The sequence below is a fragment of the Rhipicephalus microplus genome, chromosome X (assembly GCF_043290135.1).
Source record: "Rhipicephalus microplus isolate Deutch F79 chromosome X, USDA_Rmic, whole genome shotgun sequence".
Taxonomy (NCBI): Eukaryota; Metazoa; Arthropoda; class Arachnida; order Ixodida; family Ixodidae; genus Rhipicephalus; species Rhipicephalus microplus.
This window is the reverse complement of record NC_134710.1, coordinates 350,575,553-350,596,730: the sequence shown is the minus strand read 5'-3', so window position 1 is coordinate 350,596,730 and position 21,178 is coordinate 350,575,553.

The window sequence follows — 21,178 nt, the reverse complement described above, 5'->3', positions numbered from 1 at the left end:
AGAGGGCAGGTAATTGAAGATTTTATTCTTACTAATATTGTGTGTCTTTTAAACACTGGATCACCAACATAGTGCTCTCCAGGCACAGGAATCATGAGTTGCTTGGATTTGGCACTGTGCTCTAGCTCACTGTTTGCTAATTTTACATGGGAAACAATAAACAATCCTTACGGTAGTGACCATTTACCGTCTATTGTAAAACTAACATCACCACTTCCAACCATACGCTCTCGACTACAGCGTCGGAAGCTTCACAAAGCTAATTGGCCTTTGTTCACACATAGAGCTAATGTACAGGACGAGTTTTCTGAACACCTAACAATAGTGGAAATAAATGAAAAGATCACCGATTGCATACTGTCTGTGGCAGAGCAAGCTATTCCCCAGTCTTCAGGACTAGTGGGAACAAAGCTAAAGCCATGGTGGACCAGTTAGTGTGCAAAAGACAAAAAGCTAGAAAATAAAGCATGGTGCAACTTCCGTAGGTACCCCACACATGACAACCTCCTTGCGTTCAAACAAGCTAAAAAAAGCACGACATATTCGTAAAAATGCAGAAATATTGTTCTGGCAGAAGTACATATCTACAATCATTAGCACAACCATACCCAAGAAAATGTGGAACCAGGTTAGAATATTCAGCAGCAATTATTCCTCATACGCGATACCCATACTTACAGACTCAGGCACACAGACATCTCTAGAGGAGCAGGCGAACATTTTAGGCAAACACTTTTACACTATATCCAGTTCCGCTAATTACACGCCATCCTTCCTGGCATACAAACAGACAACCAAAAAACAAAAACTACCCGTAACCAGTGGCCTAGATGAGCCGTACAACGCCTCTTGACGCTCCAACAGTTAAACGCCGTGCTTTCGGCAGGAAAAAAGACAGCAGTCGGTCCAGACAGACTTCATTACGCAATGCTTCCGCACCTGTCTCAAGCTGCCGTGGAAACATTATTAAAGTTTTAACATGATTAAAGTTTTAACATGATTTGGAAAACTATCAAAATGCCCGCAAAATGGAAAATGGCAACCATAGTACCATTTCCAAAGACTGGAAAACCACCGACTTTACCGGGTAGCTATAGACCCTAAGCACTTACAAGCTGAATGGCAAAAGCATACGAAAGCGTAATAAACAGAAGACTAACACACTCTTGAAGTAGACAACCTACTAGATGATCATCAGTGTGGGTTTAAGAAAGGCCATTCAACGATCGATCATCTTGTTTGTCTCGAACACACAGTGCGTGAGGCCTTCTTGCATAGGCAACACTGCCTAGGAGTGTTTTTTGACCTGGAGAAGGCCTACGACACAACGTGGAGGTACGGTATACTGAGAGACCTGGCAAATCTCGGAATACGCGGAAGATTGCCTAATTGCCTCTCTGACTTTCTATCAAACCGAAACTTCCAGGTACGGTTGGGCTCCACACTATCGCGGCTTTTGTCCAAGAAAATGGTGTGCCGCAGGGTTGCGTGTTGAGCACTACACTGTTCGTAATCAAAATGAATTCAGTTAATGAAGTAATCCCACCCTCCATCATGCACTCATTATATGTTGACGACCTTCAGATAGCATGTCGGGCCGCAAGCATATCCACATGTGAAAGGCAGCTGCAGCTAACCATAAAAAACTGACCAAAATGGCAGATCAAAACGGCTTTCGCTTTTCTACCCAGAAAACCGTTACCCTACTTTCCTCACAAAAGCGCGGCTTGTATCCCGACCCTGTTCTTAAAATCAACAACAGTGTACTGCCACTCAAGTCAGAACACCAGTTTCTAGGCCTAGTCTTTGACAGGAAACTAAACTTCATTTCCCATATGAATTACACAAAAAAGAAAGCAAACAAAGCGCTCAACATCGTGAAAATACTATCGTGGAAACACTGGGGTGCCGATCGAGTCTGCCTTTTACGCATATACTGCTCGATCGTGCGCAGCATACTTGACTACGGCAGCGTTATTTACGGTTCAGCCAGAAAACCTTACCTCAAACGTCTTGACCCAATACATCATCATGGATTGTCCTTAGTGACTGGAGCTTATAGAACCTCACCAGTCCAGAGCTTATATGCTAAGACCAACGAGCTGTGCCTAGAACAAAGAAGAGCGCTACTTACTGTATCCTATGTTTTAAGAACCAGATCGAAACCAAGCCACGTATGTCACACTATTGTCTCTCACATCGGTACCAGAATACAATACAACAACAGACCGCACACGATAAGACCACTTCTCCTGCGCTTTGAAGAAATATGTCTAGACTACATAGTACCGAATCAGGCACTAAGCATTGTCCGAATGCCGGAGAGACTGGCTTCATGGTTGGACTTTTCGCACTACACTGACTTTGCCTTAACTCATTTAAGGAAGAAAGAAGCTCCACGGGAACAAATTACCCAGGATTTCTTAGCCGTACAAGAAAAATATAACACACACTCTGAATACTACACTGATGGATCAAAAACACAAGAATATACAGGAAGTGCTGTCATATCAAAACACTCAAAAACATGTATAAGACTGCCACCATTCATATCTATCTTCACAGCAGAAGTATATGCTCTTTTGATTGCTCTCGAAGAAATTTTATCAAGAAATCACAAAAAAGCTGTCATATACACTGCCTCACTGAGCGCAATAAAAGCCCTACATTTAAGGTTGGAAAACGAACCGTTTCTCGGGGACATTTTAGAGAAGCTAGAAATAGCTGAGAAAAATGGCAAGACAATCCAGCTTGTATGGGTGCCGAGCCATGTTGGTATCCCAGGAAACGAAAAGGCAGACAGGGTAGCAACAAGGGCAGGTCATCAAAGCATAGCAGAAATAAGGGCATCATTCAGAGACTGTTTAAACAGTTGTCGGACAGCCTTTAGGGCAAAATGGCAAGAAGAGTGGCAGGCTCAAGTGCTTACCAAGCTTGAAATTCTCAAGCCTATTCTACAAGAATTGAAGTCTTGCAACCACCAAAAGCGCTTCATCGAAGTAACACTATGCCGCCTGCGTTTTGGTCATACTCAACTAACCCACAACTTTTTATTGCGCGGAAAAATTAGCCAGAATGCGAACATTGCGTGGAACCTCTGACTATCAATCATATTTTAATAACATGCCCAGTCTTTGAAAAAAGTAGACACAATTATTTTAAACAGTTTTGCAGAACACAAACACCTCTACACCCAATGTTAATACAATCAGAAAATGCACCCATTCCTATACAGGATGTATTTAGGTTTCTAGACGCCACAGCTCTTCTCAACAAACTGTAAACAGAAATCTGTTTTTCACCTCACACTTTAACCCTATTATCATAATCACCCAGTGTCTGGCGCATCATAGCCATTGTTGATTTTGCGCCATAAAATCCAACGTAACTAACTTGTTCATTGACTTTCCATGCTCTGAAATTCACGCAATCTTGTCGCAAAAAGCTAGCGTTCTCGCATACAAAATACAGCGAATTTTCACATAGAAATAAATTTAAATCACAGCTTCCTGTTCGAGTGGGTACCAATTGATTGATTGATTGATTGAATGATTGATTGATTGATATGTGGGGTTTTTACGTAACAAAACCACGATATGAATATAAGAGACGCCATAGTAGATGGCTCAGGAAATTTCGACTACCTGAGATTCTTTAACAAGCACCCATATCTGAGCACGTGGGCCTACAGCATTTTCGCCTCCATTGAAAATGCAGCCGCCGCAGCCGGGATTTGATCCCACGACCTTAAGAATAGGAGCTGAGTACCTTAGCCTTGAGGCCAGCACGGCGGGACCAGTGGGTACCAAGCCACTGTGAAAGCATGGAAAATGACATATCTAATGAAATGGCAGATGTAGCGCATCAGGAATATAATACATCACTGATACCTCTACCTAAAAGCAATGCACGATGTCTAATAAATAAGCGGAGCAATCAATTGTCCAAGAAAACTTAGTTCCAAAATTATGCGCTTAAACCCCATTTATTTATCATTGGTACCAGTGTAGCACTTCATATTCCCTTCATATTCCTTTCATATTTCGTTAAGCTTAGCCAATCTGTAGAAAAAATCATCCATATCGCTTTGACTTAAAATGCCCTACACAAAGGCCTTCCTAGAAAGAATGATAAAAACTGGCAGTCCTGCCTGCTTATGTGGAGAAGCTAAAGGCGACGTTGAACGCATATTTCCACACTGTAAAACGTATGAAGGAACGCAAAAAAACTTAAACAAAAGCTACATTCTTTGGATATGCAAACTCAATGAATAACAAAAACCTTGGGTCCATGGCCAGAACAAAACCTACAAGTCACTGCTGTGAGTGCATTTGTTCAATTCTTGGAGAAATCAGAAATATCTCAAAAGTAGTAAACCAAAAAAAAGTGTATAATTGTTATTTTTAACAGGTAGCTTTTACTACAATATTCTTGTGTTTCGCTACAATATATTTGTGAAAACCTTTGTGAAAACAGTGCAGTATTTAAGAAACATGACCACCTTTAACATTTTATTGAAGTTTCATGTTTGGTGTGGACATTTCAATTGCGTAAGTACTTGTGTTTTTAAACATTTTCGGCAGTGTGGACACATTTCTGTAATAAAAGACTTGGACTCAGTGCGTAAAGTTTGTGCTATGTAGAACTTAGCCTTGTGTTACCTACTGCGCTATAAATAATGATAAATTGTGTGTAGTATGTCTGCATTCACTATGCTATTCTTCGTCATTCTTCGGAGAAGTGTGAAATCTGCTACAGGCTTGTTGGGAATTTTTCGTAATTTTTATGCAATTGCTGGCGACCATGAGGAAATATGGCGGAAGTGGGTATGCACCACAGTTAGTGGGTATGGGTATGCACCACAGTGGGTATGCACCACAGTGGGTATGCACCACAGTTTTCTAGTGATTTGAAGAACTGGACGACCCAGTTGTTTCGCCTTCACAGTAGACATTGACATTCATTCCTTATATTAAAAAATTTCAGAGGTATATGAATTCTATAGAGGGGTGGCTACAGACAATAGGCATATAGCTAAATGTAAACAAAAGTGCAATGTTGCTGTTTCCGTTAACAGATCCTATCTCATATAATATCTGTTTTAAAGAAGAGCTTATTCCGTAAGTTGAGTCGCTTAAATATTTGGGAATGATTTATAATGATAAATTAAGCTGGACTCCTCATATAGCGAGTAGCACATGTAAGGCACAACGTGCCTTAGGCATGATTCGCAGATTGACCAGTAGACGCTATGCTTAATGCAGGGACACTCTGCTTATGATTTACAAAATGTATATCCGTCCCATACTAGAATTTAGATGCACGTTATTCTCAGGTGGCCCAGCTTATAAGCTTAAACCTTTTATTGTTTTGGAGCGTGAGGCCCTGCAACTATGCCTAGGGCTCCCAAGTTTGTTGTAAACAATGTTTTGTACCAGGAGGTGCGCCTACCAACCTTGCCTTGTAGATTACGTATCCTGACGGTTCAGGCTTGTCTAAAATTTTATTGCTATTCAGTAAGACGATCAGAATGTGTATTTATCAACGACCCGGACTCTTTTTTTCTTGCTCATTGGCCACGTTTTCATACACCACAAATTAATTTTGTACAGAAGCAACTAGACAGAATGAACGAGAAAATTAGAGATACGAATCAAAATCTCATAATAAAATATAATGAAAGTTTTCCCTTTAAGCCTAAATTTCAATCACACAGGATCCTAAATAGCCCTTTGAAAGATTACTTTGCACACGTGGAAACAAATAATGTAACAGCCACTTATGCTTCACTAATAGATGAGAAGGCAGGCGTAGGTATTTACTCTTCTTCACTTGACCGGTCGTTTTCAGTAGGACTACCAGACTTTACACCTATTTTTAAATTGAACTTTTGGCTACTGTTCTAACACTACGAAAACTAACTTTGGACACCCACACTTCTATAATATATACAGACTCCCTGTCCGTATGTACGTCACTGACAGTTTCATCTGAATCAGATGCCTTAAGGACATTCCTTACGCTAATTCTTCCACAGCTTAAGCTCTTGAAATTATTTTAGACACCTGGACATTGCGGGTTAGAGTTAAATGAAATGGCGGGCTCATTAGCTCGAATGGCAATAAATAGCCCAATACTTTCTGTGCTTCCGGTGCTATCCAGTATAACGGCGATAAGATTTCGAAAATTTGCACTCAGGGCTGATGCCATAAACTCAGTAACATTTCAATATTTCATTTATTATTTCAATATTTCATAACATTTCGATATTTCAATTTATACATTTGAAATATCGATGGAAATCCGGATAGTGTCATAATAGACAAATGAAAGTCATGCTAACAAGACTGCGATGTCGTGTGCCCCCTTTGAATCTATATTTACACTGGGCTGGTCTGGGAATATCTCCCTTATGCAGCTTTTGTACAGATCTGGAATCAATAGACCAATATTTTTGTCATGTCCCCATTACAGTCTATTAAGAAAACATCTTCTTGTCATCCTATTTGCTAACCTTGGGCTGCCCTTCACCATTGAGAATATACTCTCCTTTGGTGCTTCAATTCTGGGCTACAGCCACAGGAATGCCTTTAATGCCATTTGAAGTTATCTTCGTGAAACAAAACGAATGCATCTCTAAATTTCAATTTGCATATTTTTATTGTAATAATATTAGGCAAATTCTAAACATCAATTTTAAATGTGTTCAAAATTACTGCAATTTCAATTCGAGATATCAAATATTCTGTCTCGTCGAAATGGCAAAAAAAAACTATTGCACTCTTTCTGTATTTACGTGTGCTTATCCTCCTCCTGTTATGATTAGGTATCATTCGAAAGGCCTTAAATTTCATATCCTCAATTTTTGGCCAATCCCCCTGAGTGGGCAAGCGCCATAGTGGAGGCATCATCATCATCATCATCATCGTTTCGCCATTCGCTATGTGTGACGCCTGGCCGTACCTTCGATGTTCTATAATGCCTAATTACTTATAATAAAGCGATTCCTTTCCCAATATCAACCCTGTCTAAGGCCAGTTTAGAAACAAAAAACAAGCACTGCCATGGCTCAGTGGTAAAATATAGGGCTGGCGCGCAGCGGACCCGGGTTCGAATCCCGTTGTGTCATTAGTGTTGTTTATTTACTGAGTTCCAATCACTGGCGGGCTCAGTGGTGAAATAACCGGCAGGCAGGCAGCAAACCCGGGTGTCAGTAATGTTTTATGTTGTTTTCGTTCAATACTGGTTACCGACACCGGCACCGGTGGCGGCAGCGGCGGACAACTACAGCGCCGTGCGTGACCCGTGTTCTGATCTCATAACAGCTTTCGCTGTAAAAAGGCTGAGTGTGCTCTATTTTGTATTTAGGTAAACCGTATTTCTGTTGATGTGTACACTACCACACAGCACTGGAGCAACTCAAGAAGCAGAGCTTGCAGCTTTAACCGTGAACGTGTTATAGGGGTCTTGCCCCGATGAGAACCCACTCCTGGTGGACTGAAACAAAATAGAGTGGACATCAGGAAGGCAGCCTTCACGGCTTTTGGTCGGGCAATTCGATGTCACCATTGAACGCAGGAACGCTCGGATCGAGGTACCCTGTTGCTGTTCGGGCACTGTAGAAGCGCCCCCTATCGCCGTTCATTCGTGTCATGATTCAGTGTACTTAACTTTACCAATCTAAGACGCTGCCACTGCCACAAGTCCACAAGGGCATTGCAAAAGAGAGAAGATGTGATACGTATAAGGCACGTGTAAAGGATGATGTATGAGAGTCGGAGGGGCAATGGTCAAAGCGCCCGACTCTGATCGTTTCGAACCAAAAAGTTGTCGGTTCTACCACAAGGTCATCCAAGCTGACGAACCTTTTCTTCTTCTTTTCTTCGCATTCTGTCTTTGGGTAACGTATATTCGTCACAAAAATATGAAAGTAAATTACTGGTGTACCCCGACGCAAAACGCGTTTGTGTTAAACGAAAATTTCTTGAACGCCCTTCTAGGTACCGCAAAAAATGTCATTCTTATGCAGAGATTCTTCCACGACTTATATCCACATTCCAATAGCTGAGCTTTGAATAATAACGAGCCTATCTTTAGGCCCCTTACCGTCGAACGTGCACACCACAATAAGAAGATATGACGTGGCTGGGCTAGCAGAGCAGTGACGTTCAATTGAATTGCGTCAAGAGTCAACATGTGAGCTCTGCACAGACAAGCTACGCGGGTGAACTCAAGTGATGTTAAAGTAAACTAATAGCTTGAAAACAAAAGACACCAAGAGTGCAAAACAACTACTTCACGCACAAAGAGAGTAAACTAAAGTAGGTGTGTGTAACTTACCTTTATCGCTCTACTTTCTGTCCCTATTTTGGCCTCAGCACATTCTCCTTTCCGCCCATCATTCAATCACCAAATCATGTATACTCCTTTATATTGGCAGCAACTAAAGCTAATTTTTACGGCCGTGCCTCATGGTGACATCGGCTGCCTTTACTGAAGTAAACAGTTCTCTTCCCGAAGTTGCTCTGCGCTTTAATAGCCTAAAGTACTGGCTAGAGATTGTTATCTATTTTTTAAGATTTATATTGCAAGAGACTGCATTACAGAGACATATTACTCAATAATATTTTACAACTGGACGTAAAGATTCACAACCGCTATGGTAGTGACAAAAGATAATAATAAGTTCTAGAACTTTTCCGGAGCGAAAATTCGTCTTCACAATAATGAAAAACGAGGGATGATTTTGAGCTTGAAAGAATTCGCTCGCGTGTGGTGCTCAAGACATTACAAGGAAAAAATAAAAAAAATAACACCTGTTTGTACGTACTATTTTTGCAGTGCACAGCCTTTGTCATCTATTGTTATCAACCGTCTAAGGCTCTTTGAAGTGTGCAGTAGACTGCTGATTGATTAATATACATGTGGGGTTTAACGTCCCAAAATCATCTAATGATTATGAAAGATGTCGTAGTGGAGGGCGCGGGAACTTTAAGCCACCTGGGGTACGTTTACGTGCACCGAAACCTGAGGACACGGGCTCAAACCATTGAAGCAGACTGTGCCGAAATCTTTTCGTGATGACCTCTGTGACCAAAGATTGAAAGATGCGAAGGGACACTTACAAAAAAAAACGCTACACTCGATTGCCTGGACAGACGAAGTATTGTCTTAGAACTTATTTTTGGTGTTTAAATATCACAAGGAAAGGGAAAACAAAAATGTGAGACGGAATACTTGAATCTGTATTTTTATTATGCTAGGTAGACAATAGCCCGATGTCATCTCTGTAAAGGGTTTGCTTTAGGTGAGGAATGGTTGACAGTTTTCGGGCTAGGGGGATGACAGTAACTTTAAATAGGAAAGGTGAGAGGACGAACCCTTGTAGTGTGCCGACACTCTTCAGTGCGTGTGTTGGGCAAGTGAGTGCGCCGAACTGAAGTTCGGCAGTCCGTGCTGTGAGTAAGGTCTGAATGTAAGTGTATGCACTTCTACTCACATTAAATGGAGAAAGAGCTGTTAAGATGGCATGATGCTCGCCGCGATCAAATGCTTTGCATAAGTCCAGAGCTAGGACGGCCTTCATGTGCGCCGGAATAAGCCGGTCAAATATGTTGTGGGTGATTTTTAGCATAGCATCTAGTGTGTATGGTTGGGGGGAAAGCCAACCTTGTTGTGAGCTTGCCAAAACATGAAGTTATTGAGATCAGGCGAAGATTTTGAAGTGTGATTGGTTTGTTGGGCTTTGGTATGAACATTCATTTCCCCTGGCGCCACGACTGTGGAAGCATGCCTTCCTTTTAACATTCCAACGAATGATTCGTGATGCGAGTGACTGAGTTGTCACGCAGGTTTCGCAGTGTTGTGTTGGTGATCAAGTCAGCGCCGGGTGCGGATTTCGTGCGCAGAGTTGAAAGGGTGGCTCTGACCTCCACCTCGGTTATGTCGCTGTTGAGTTTGGGGTTCGGTTGTCCTGTGTACAATAGAAGAGGAGTTGTTGTTCCAGGCGACGTGTAGGTGTCACGAAGTTTATCTAAGATTTTATTAGGGCCGTTCATGTCCGTATAGATAAGCCAGATGACGTAGTGGCGGGTGCGATGGGTCAAGGAGTTGTCGAAGGAGGTGCCATGCTTTTTTCCTGGTAAGCCTGTCGGCGACGCCATCGCATACCTGGCCCCAATCGGAGCGGTATAGCTCCTCTAATTATTGTGGCATTTCCAAATGTAAAGTGGCTAAGCGTTTCTTAAGTGCCCTGTTATGTTTAACCCGTTTCCACCATTGTCGAAGGCTGTGATAGGCATATCACAGGAGTGCAACTCTGTTGTGATGATGATATATGGGTTCTAATAGCGCAAGGGCCATTCTTGGCCAAAGAGCGCCATGGAAAATGCTGATAAAATGGCAAGGGTGCATGATTTTATGCAATACGTACAGCACATGAACTATGATAATGTTTTGTGGCTGTAAAGAGGCCTAAACTTCCGCACCCTGAGGTGGGTTATAACACATAAGTATTTAAAATGATGGTATTGACGTGAAATGTGAGTAGCGGAAGTAAAAGACAGTGCTCGTAGTGATAAAACTAAAATGACTAAATGAGATTAGCACGAATGCCTCGTCAATGCAAGCTCTTGAGCCCAAGGGCAGTGAGGCAGGTGCTGTCTTTTATGGAACCACCGCAGCCTCGACCTCTGTACAGAGGTCATGCTACGGATCAACTCGGAATATGCAGTGAAAGCTATCTATAATTTTCAAAACATGAACAGTGACTCAAGCTTAAAAAAAGGATCTCTACCGATGAACATGACTGCTTGTAATGGAAGTTGCTGTCGGTAGGGTACTAAAAAGTGTTTTTTTTTTTCTTACAGAGTCTAGCTCATTGCACTGAACAAGTACACGAAGTATCGTAAGCGGTTCTCCACATCTTTCACAGATGTGTTGCTCACCGCCAGTTAACAAATATGCATGTGTGCTGTGTGCGTGTCCTATCCGTAATCTGGTGAGTGTTACTTGCGTGTAGCGGGATTTGCATACTGGTGGCGAATTTCCAAATATCGGTTTTATTACATGTTATTTGTTTTGTGTTTGTCTATCTCTTAGCCGCTGTCAACACGACTTGAGCTCCCGTCAAAGGAAGGGCTTCAGGTTAAGCGAGGAAACAGCTATGTATGTATTGATAGCAGCTTTGTTTTGGGCAGATGCAGCCAAGTGGTCCGCCAATTCGTTCCCTCCTATTTCGCGGTGTCCTGGCACCCAGTACACTACGACATGCTGTTTGAGTGAGTATACTGTGCAGAGGAGCGAGTAAAAAGATACTGGAACGGAACTTTTGTGTTTTTTCAGGGTTTTGAGGGTTTTGCAAGCTTAGAGAATCTGTGTATATTACTGCGCTCCGTAATTTTGTTTGTTTATTATGTTTAACGGTCGCAAGTATCGCATGAGCTTCTGCAGTAAAGATGCTTGTGTTAGGATTAAGAGTACCGACATCTGAAAAGGATGGGACAACTGCAGCGTACGATACAGAAGTGTCCTTTTTTTGAGGTATTGGTGTAGAATTCGGGACAACTGTATTTGTGCTAGAGTTCATGGAAGCATGTGTGGATGTGTGCAACAGGTGAATGCTTTGTCACTTCCACAAAAATTATGTCACAGTATATATGCTGCCACGGCTACAGCGGTAGATATGCAGCCGGATCAATCTGACAGTGTTTCAGAAGTTGCACACCTGTTTTCTCTGCGAGCCCTCTCATACAAATTTAGTAGGGCTGCCTCATCGAAGTACAGAAGTGGAACAGGGCAGAATAAGTACGATCATTGATTGTGAAATGATAGGGGTGTTCCTTTTCTGCGTTCACCTTGAGGTAGTACACAAAATATGTGTAACATCTCTGCAAGTGGAGTGACCACTAATTCAACTCCACATACAGGCTTTCCACTGGGCTTTTGCGGAAAGCCTCTGTAGAAAGGTGAATGCCCAAATGGTGCACAGGGACCGGCATCTGCAAAGCACTTGGAATCGCAGACTGCTAAACAACGGCCCCATAGTCTAAGCGGGTGCGAATGAGGCTTCTATACAAATTCATGAGACTTCGCCTGTCACTGCCCCGCGTAGTACGTGACAACACTTTTAGAATATTCATGGCTTTTAGACATTTTGTTTGTAAATACTGGATATGCGAAATGAAAGTCAACTTGTTGCCTAAGATTAGACCCAAGAATTTCTGCTTGGCTTTGGCAGACAGACGTTGACCATTCAGTCGAATGTCAGGTTCCGAGCGCATGCCTTTCTTTTGTGAGAACAAGACACACGCGTTTTTTTGTGGGTTCAGTCAGAATTTGTTTTACTTTGCCCATTTGGAGACCTTGTTTAAACCTAGCTGAACCTGCCGCTCACACATTGCCATGTTGCATGACCTAATGTCAAGCTGGACGTTATCGACATATGTACAATAAAACATATTGCGAGGGATGGACAGGTGCAAGGAATTTCTTTTGACAATATAAAGTGTACAAATAAGTACACCGCCTTGCGGTACGCCCCTTTTTTGGACAAAAGTTTGGGAGATAACACTGCCTACAAGGACACACAATGTCCGATTGGACAAGTAACTCACGATTATGGAAAACATTCTACCGCGCACAGCCAGGTGAGACAAGTCTCTTAATATGCCATTACGCCATCTTGTGTCGTAAGCTTTCTCGATATCGAGGAACACAGAGAGGAAGTATTGTTTGTGGGTGAAAGCGTCTCGGATCTATGCCTCGATACGCACCAGATGGTCGGTGGTGGATCTACCCTCTCAAAATCCACACTGAAAGCGGTCGAGCAGATTGTGTGTTTCAAGGAGATGTATAAGTCGGTGGTTTATCATCTTTTCAAAAACTTTATAAAGGCAGCTTGTGATTGCAATGGACCTATAACTTGAAACTAAGGAAGGGCCCTTGCCCTCTTTTAAATTGAAAATAATTATAGCCGCTTTCCAGAAAGCAAAGATGGCACCAGAAGCCAGATATCATTGTCTAGGGAGAGTAATGTGTTTTGCGTTTTGAGCGGCAGGTTTTTCAACATTTTATACATGACACGGTTGTAGCCTGGGGCAGAATTACTGCAGGAGTTCAGTGATGTTTGTAGCTCAGCTAAGTTGAAACGTTGGTTGTATACCTCCTAGTTTGTACACTTGTAATTCTGCTTTTCTATCCTTGCTTTATATCTTTGGAAAGCTTCAGTACAGTGTGATAAGCTAGACACCTGCTCGTAGTGAACACCGAAGAAGTTCACCTGATCTTCCAGGCTGTCACGCTGTGTGTTAACGAGTGTGAGTGAATTTACTTGTCTTCCTGCTACCCTACGAACCATGTTCCAGACTTAAGCCTTTTGTGTATATGAATTGATCTCTATAATAACTTGTGCCAGCTTTCTCTTCTGGCCTGCAGACGCGTTTTCCTGCCTTGAGATTATATTTTCTTAAAGCTGTCAAGATTTTCGGCTGTCAGTGAATTCCAAAGCAACCTCTATGCCTTGTTCTGCTCCTTTCACGCATTATGACACGCTGCGTTCCACCATGACATGCGTCGCTTGCCAGGCAGTCCAGATGTTTGCGGCATGCACTTGGCTGCTGCGTCAATAAGGAAAGATGTGAAGCACTGCACAGCTTCATCTATGCTTATCCGAGATATGTCTGTCCAACTCAAACGAGTAATGTTATAAAACTGTTCCCAGTCGGCTTTGTATGCCAGCCATTCGGTAACTCGTGAAAGACATTTGTATGATGTTGGTGCACTCATAACGACAAGAAACCGTCACTTTCGTAGAGATTATTTATAATTTTCCATAGGAGTAGTAGTGGAAGCGAAGAAGACGCAATACTGAGGTGTATGGAGGAGTAAGTTTTGTTTTCAAGGTTATAATATTGTTACACTTAAAGTCGAAGGGAGTTTATTAGCAGGGCGAGGTTGATGGCTCGGTAATAATGGCGTCAATATCTGCACCAGCTCATGTCTCTCTCCTCTTCTCCTCGCTCGGCTCTTGCCCGTAGCATTTACCGGCTTCCAGAGTAAGCCCACTGGGCGAGTAGGAATCATTCTAAACTTGAGGGTGGAACGATATAAGGCGGGCGACATGTACCAGCTGAGTCCAGTTTGACCGATGGCCAGGTGATGTCAGCCGTGCTACCACGTATGTCAAATCGCTCAAGCAATAACAATGACGAATGGGCCACTGTACTGAGGTAAAAACTTTTCGCATAGGCTCCGTTTACGTTGTGGCGTCGTCAACCACACAGTCTTCTTTGCAGTATGCTACAGACTGATGGCGGCTGTCATAGCTTTCCTTTTATCGGTGTTGCGAAGCCACAGTACAAAGACGAACAATACGTCGGGCTTCTTCGGCTAGGCAGAGTGTCTGGGAGGCAGAGTAGTCGCTATGGAAGTCAAATAGTAGAATAGTATCAATGCAACTTAATGGTGAACGTGCGTAAAGGAGATAAAAAGGCCTGTAATTGGTTGTCTCATCTTTGGTTGTGTTATATGCATAGGTAATGAATGGGAGAACGTCATCACAGTCTTTGTGGTCAGACTATACGTAGATGGCCACCATGTTAGTCAGAGTTCTGTTCGTACGTTCTACCAGCCCATTCGTATGAGGGTGATACGGGAATGAGTGGCGGAACTGCAAATTGCACAGACGAATCACTTATTCGATGACGTCTGCAACGAACTGACGACCACGATCACTAATGATCACTCTGGGAGGGCCATGCCGAAGAATGATGAATATAAGCAAAAACATGGCCATGCATGCCGCTGTAGAGGATGGTGCTGCTGCAGTTTCTGCGTAGCGAGCCAGATGGTCGACGCATACTATTACCTATATACTGTTGTTAGACGAGCGTGGGAATGGGCCCAAAATATTGATACCAACTTGATCAAATGGTAGATGAGGAGGTCGTAGTGGATGTAGAAGAGCTGGCGGAAGAGCCATAAGCCGCTTGTAGTGTTGGCATTGTTCGCAACTTGAGACATAGTGATTGACTGTGTCCCGCATTTTGAGCCAGTAAAAGCGCTCTTGTGTCCTATTCAAAGTTCTGATGAACCCCAAATGACCAGCTGTCGCCTCGTCATGCATGACCTTCAGTATGTCAAATTGTAGACTCTGTGGTACGACTAGAAGGAAACATGCACCTTTAGCAGAATAATTTGTCTTGTATAGAAGGCCATCACGGACACAAAAGCGGCCGTTGGCTTGAGGACGCGATGCCGCGGCAAGTAATGGCTTCAATCTAATATCAGCCTCTTGTTCTTTTTTGAAACTACTTAAATGTGGGAATGTGGAAAAAATCGAGGCAAAACAGTCGTCAAAACTGTCTTCTTGACACTCAGTCGTCTTCAGGGGATGGCAGGAGAGACAGTCGGCATCTGCTTGGCGGCGTCCAGACTTGAACGAAATGACGAGGTTGTACTCCTGAAGTCCAAGAGCCCAACGTGCCAGTCGATCAATCGGGTCACGAAGATTCACCAGCCAGCATAAAGCGTGATGGTCGGTAACGATAGTGAACGGTCGTTCATAGGTATAAGGTCGAAATCTGTGTACCGCAAAAACAGCTGCCAAGCATTCTTGTTCTTTTAGAGTATAGTTGCGTTCAGCCTTGTTGAAAGAGAGACTGGCATAAGCCACTACGTGCTCAGCTCCTTGATGACGCTGCACAAATACAGCACCGATGCTGATGCCACTAGCATCAGCATGCACTTCCGTAGGCAAGGACGCATCGAAGTGACGCATTATGCGCCCTGACGTTAGTAGAAACTTCAGCTGGCGGAACGCATCGTCGCAAGCTGACGTCCAGTTGAAAGGGACGTCCTTTTGAAGAAGACTTGTTAGGGTATGCACCACGTCAGCGAACCTCGGAACAGAATGAAGAAAATATGAGCGTAGGCCCAAGAAGCTCCTCAATTCCTGCACCGATTTTCGTGGTTCGAAAGAGCTGATGGCGTAGAGTTTTCGTGGGCCTGGTCTCACTCCGTTTTTGTCAACGAGATGTCCAAGTACTGTTGCCTCCGTTCACCGAAACGACGTTTCTTAGAGTTTAGGATCAAGCCGGCCTTTTGTATGCAATCCAAAACAAGACTGAGACGTCTGCTATGCTCGTTCAGTGTGCTGCCAAAAATCACCACATCTAGGTAGCACAAACAAATTTCCCATTTAAGTCCTCGAAGTATTGTGTCCATAAATCGTTCATACGTTGGCTGTGCATTACAGAGACCCAACGGCATAACATTAAATTCATAAAGGCCGTCAGGTATCACAAAGGCCGTTTTTCTTTGTCGTTTGGGTGCATAGATATTTGCCAATACCCTGATCGCAAATCCAGTGACAAAAAGTAGGCAGCAGAATGCAGGCAGTCAATTAAGTCATCAATTCTAGGAAGCGGATACACATTTTTTTTTGGTGACCGTATTAAGTTTTGTATAGTCAACGCAAAAGCGCCATTATCCATCCTTCTTTCTTACTAAGTTCACAGGCGCTGCCCACGGATTAGATGACTCTTGGACAGCACCTTTCCGCAACATATCGGTGACCTGTTCAGCTATCACTGCCCTCTCTGTCGACGACTTGCGGTAAGGTTTTTGACAAACGGGGTGTGCAGATCCGGTGTCAATTCTGTGAAGAGCACGAGAACGCGGTAGTGAAGTGTCCGTGTCAGTTTGTGTGAAATTGAACACTGAAAGATGTGTCATAAGGACACCTGCAAGAGCGTGGCGTTCACGTGAGGGTAGCGACTTGCTGATCATTATTAAGATCTTTTTTTCAGAACTGCTTCTCTGAGGTTCGGTTGTTTCAGACTGATGCTCTTTGTTTAAAACGGCGATAGTGCCGTAAATGATTTCGTCGAACTGGCCAAGCTTCATATCACGTGGAAGAACAGCAGGCACCAAAGAACAATTGAAAGCCCATAAGCTTGAGGCACCATTCACAACTGTCACGATAAAACGAGGCACAAGTAAATTTTTCTTCGCGCAACCCATCGCAAATGGGTAAATTTGCGCGTCAAAAGATGAAAGGTTGGCAACAGCAAGATTAACAGAAACACGTTATAAATACCATGGCGCTAAAAGAAAATCGTTTGACATGATGAAACAGTTTTTCCCCGGTAAAGATTTCTCAGCAAGCGTAGACAAAAGCGCGTTATTCACCGTAATTTCGCCTGTGCCACAATTAACGGAAGCACCACAATTCTGAAGAAAGTTGATCTCAAGAATCAAATCGTGAGTGCACCATGGTAATGCCGAAAATTCTTTGACAACATATTGAGCAACAAACAAAACAATTGCAACACAAATACCTTGAGGAACGGGGCATTCTCCGCTGACACCACGAAAAGTCACACCGCAATTTCACGGGAACATAACTTTCCGACCAAGCCTTTCCTTGAATGTGGCCCTCATGACGGAAACCGTAGCACCAGTATCCAGTAACGCAGTTGCGGGCACACTATCAACTAACAAACACACTTTGTTTTGGTATATCATAATAGGAAGAGGAGCAGAGTTTGCCGTGACGAAGATCGGCCGGCGACTTTACCTCCATCGGCCGTGCCAGCTAGTTTCCCAATGGAGTCAGTGGTGTAGAACGTCGTCGTGGGGAATGTCAACGGCGTCAGTGACTGGTTGGTGGCATCAGGCTGCGGTCTGATGCTGGCGAGTCACTCCTCCGGTTAAAATGGCGGAAGGAATTCCTTGGTGGCGAGCCTATACCATTTGTTGCACGATGTTCTGCCGGCCAATGATAATCGTTGACGCCTTCAAAGTTAGACCAGGTCGGTGGTGGGCCATACCTCGTCTGGCGGTGACGGCGACAAAAAAAGAGAGATGTATCCTGTCGCACCGCAGCTGTAGAAAAGTGATGAAGAGCGACCGACGTTGTAGACTGTGGAATAAGCCGCCCTCGGACGCTGAGAGTAGTAGATACGACCTTTCAAGTGCCGATTCATCGTCGTACCCCGATAAGCGCGTTGGTCATGCGTCACGTCGTCAAAAAACGTATGGTGGTGCTGTTGTAGGGGATCGGTTCGACTGTCTGCAACGCCTGGCAAAGCCGACAGCAAAGAAACCACCGGTGTAGCTTCATGAGGTTGATTAAAAACGCAACTGAACTGTTCAGCCTTCATGGCGTTCATTGATTTGCTGTGTCGCTCGAGTTCCTCATGGACGATTTGCCTCAAAATGGTAGCAAGATCCCAATGCACACTGCAGCTGTCCTCTATGCTTGAAACTGTCGCAACATTTGCCAACCTGCCGAACTTTCGCGTGATACGATGTAGCTTGAAGGTCTTAAATGTTCGGTAATGATGGATCATGTCAGCTACCGAATTGAGGCTCTCCTCGCCAAATCAGTTAGATATACAAGTCTTCGGCAATGCTTTTCAGAAGATGCCCGACTTTGTCCTCTTCGGACATACGAGGATTCACAGTCTTACACAACTTCAAGATCGCGTTAATATACGTGGCACAAGTCCCACCTTGCACTTGAGCACACTGAAGTAATGTCTGCTCGGCTCGCTTTCTTTTCGCGGTGGAATCCCCGAAGCACTCAGTGAGTTTGACAGCGAAGTGATTCTAGGTTGTTAGCGACTATTCGTGGTTCTCAAACCACACAAAAGCAGTGTTTATCAGGAAGAGAGCAACATACTTTATCTTAGCAGTAGCATCCCAGCCATTGCACTTGCGCACACTTTTGTAGTGTGTCCGCCATTCTTCCACGTCCTCGCCTGGTTTCCCTGAGAAAGGGCGTGGCTCCAACTGACGCATCCAGGCAACGGGCGTCCGCGCCGGAGGAGTTGAAGATGAATGTAGCTCATCGTTGCTCGACATCACAAGTTCCGGTAGTGTTGGAGGCAGTCACGCGAGGCGTCGGCTCCGGCGAGGACCAAGCGGCAGTGGCTCCGTCGTCTTGGGTGAGTACCCTGCACTTTCACCACAAATGTTCCGACTAAAGTGTAAGGGCGTTTATTAGCAGGGCGAGGTTGATGGTGCGGTAATATTGGCGTCGGCATCTGCACCAGTTCACGTCTTCCTCCTCTTCTCATCTCTCGGCTCATACCCGTTGCAATATGTTGCCTCTTTCCTATTCAACAGACAAGCACCTGATGAAAATAGGAACTGTTCGATGAGACGACCTCGTGCATCACATCGACAGTCACCCCATAAACCGCTGTAAGCATTCAGGTCCCCTAGAACCAGATAATGTTCTGGTAACGCATCTATTAAAGACCGGAATTCATACTTTTACAGACGGTGTTGCAGCGGTATGTACGTAGAGCAGATGGTGACAAGCTTATTCACTACAACTGCTCGAACAGCCACTGCCTCTAAGGATGTTAGCAGTGGTACATGAGTAAATGCTACTCCACGATTAACAATAATTGCTACATCACCAGATGACGCCACATCATCATTTCTGTCCCTCGATAGGCAACAAATTGACGCAAAAAATTTATATTCTTGGATGTTAGGGGTGTTTTCTTACACACTGCACTTTCGAAGACTGTTCGCGTAGAAGTTCTTCGGCACCGTTGAGATTTTTAAGCAGTCCTTTGACGTTCCATTGTATGATATGTCTCCAGTATGAGGGTAAAGAAGTGCTGTGTGTACAGAATGAGTGTGGCTGGTGTCTAAACAGAAAAGTGACTTATCTTACAGAGCTTTTAGGAGGCCCTGTAAATACTGTTTTGTCTTTTTTAGAGCGGTTGAGGGGACCTCGCCGCTCCTTTGTCTCAGTCTGCGCTGGTGCACTGGATGTGTTCATCACGTCAGGAGAGACGACAGACATGATTGTTTTCATTGTAGGCTTTGTCCTACGCATTGCCGAAAACCGAAGTGATGCAGACCCACCTCGCACCACTTCGGCATACGATGTATTCTCTGCAAAATGCGGGAAAACGCGTCGCCGCGCTTCACGAAAACTTATGTTCAATTTAAACTTTGGGATTATTATTTCTGTTTCGTTTTTCCAGACCACACATGACCTGGAATATGCGGTATGGTCAGCCTCACAGTTTGTGCAGTGGACTTGTAACTGATAGGCATCGTCAGCGGTATGACATTTGGTGTCGCATTTTGCGCAGATAAGCTGTCCTCGTCAGCTCTGGGAGCTGTGCCTGAACCTCTGACACTTAAAGCAGCGCCGTGGGCTGTGTATGTATGGTCTGACTGGTAGTTTAAGATATCCTGTTGCTATTAGAGTGGGGAGAGTGCTTGATGGGAAAGTGGGTATGATGCGTTTCGTCGGGATTTCTTTCTTTTCTCTTCTTATTTTAATACGCTGCACCTGAATGACATTTTCAACTTTTCAGCCTGTTAGAAGTTCCTTATCGAAGAGGTCCATCAGGTCTCCTTCTGATACAACACCTTTCACGGTGTTCATGGTTCGATGCGTTGTGATTGTGATAGGCTAATTACCAAATGATGTAAGGTTACGCATTCGCTGGTACTGTGCGTGGTCTTTTATTTCGAGTAGCAGGTCGCCACTGGCGGTCTTTGTGGCTTTGTAGCCAGCGCCTAGCGTTTCTATAATGTGTTTGGACACAAGAGAAGGTGAATGCTTCTAGCTTTCTTTTCTGTACTTTTATAGTGCATGATGTGGTATTTCAGGAAGTCATCTTTCAAAAATTAAAAAATTTCAGAAATTCAGAAATTGCATTGGTGCGCCACCTTTTGGAGGGGCGATTGGTTGGGAGAGGGCTAGGAGTTTCTATGAATTAGGTAGTTTACTCGGCAGCCATGCCAGCTACTCACCACCGAGCCCAACAGTGGGACGCTGCGAGACTCGAAGCGCAAGCGCCAGCCGTACGTGGCTGCTATAACCTAATATATCTACCAAAGGTTGATATCTACACCAGGTTAACCCTTGCCGCCGAGAATTGTGGAAGTAAACGAAGTGAAGAGAGGACAGGAAAGATCAAAAGTAGTGGAAAAGAAGAAGATGAAGAGAGAGAAGGAGACAGGAAGAAGCGACTGTCGATTTCCGCTGGGTGGGTCAGCCCAGACGTGCCGTCTACGTGAAGCCGGGGCAAAAGGGTGTGTTGCCTCTGCCAGCGGGCCTTAAAGGTCCCATAAGCCGGCGTCGACACAACCCCCAGGATTCCCTTTTTCCCGGACACGGCAAAGCCACGCACTGCTAGGC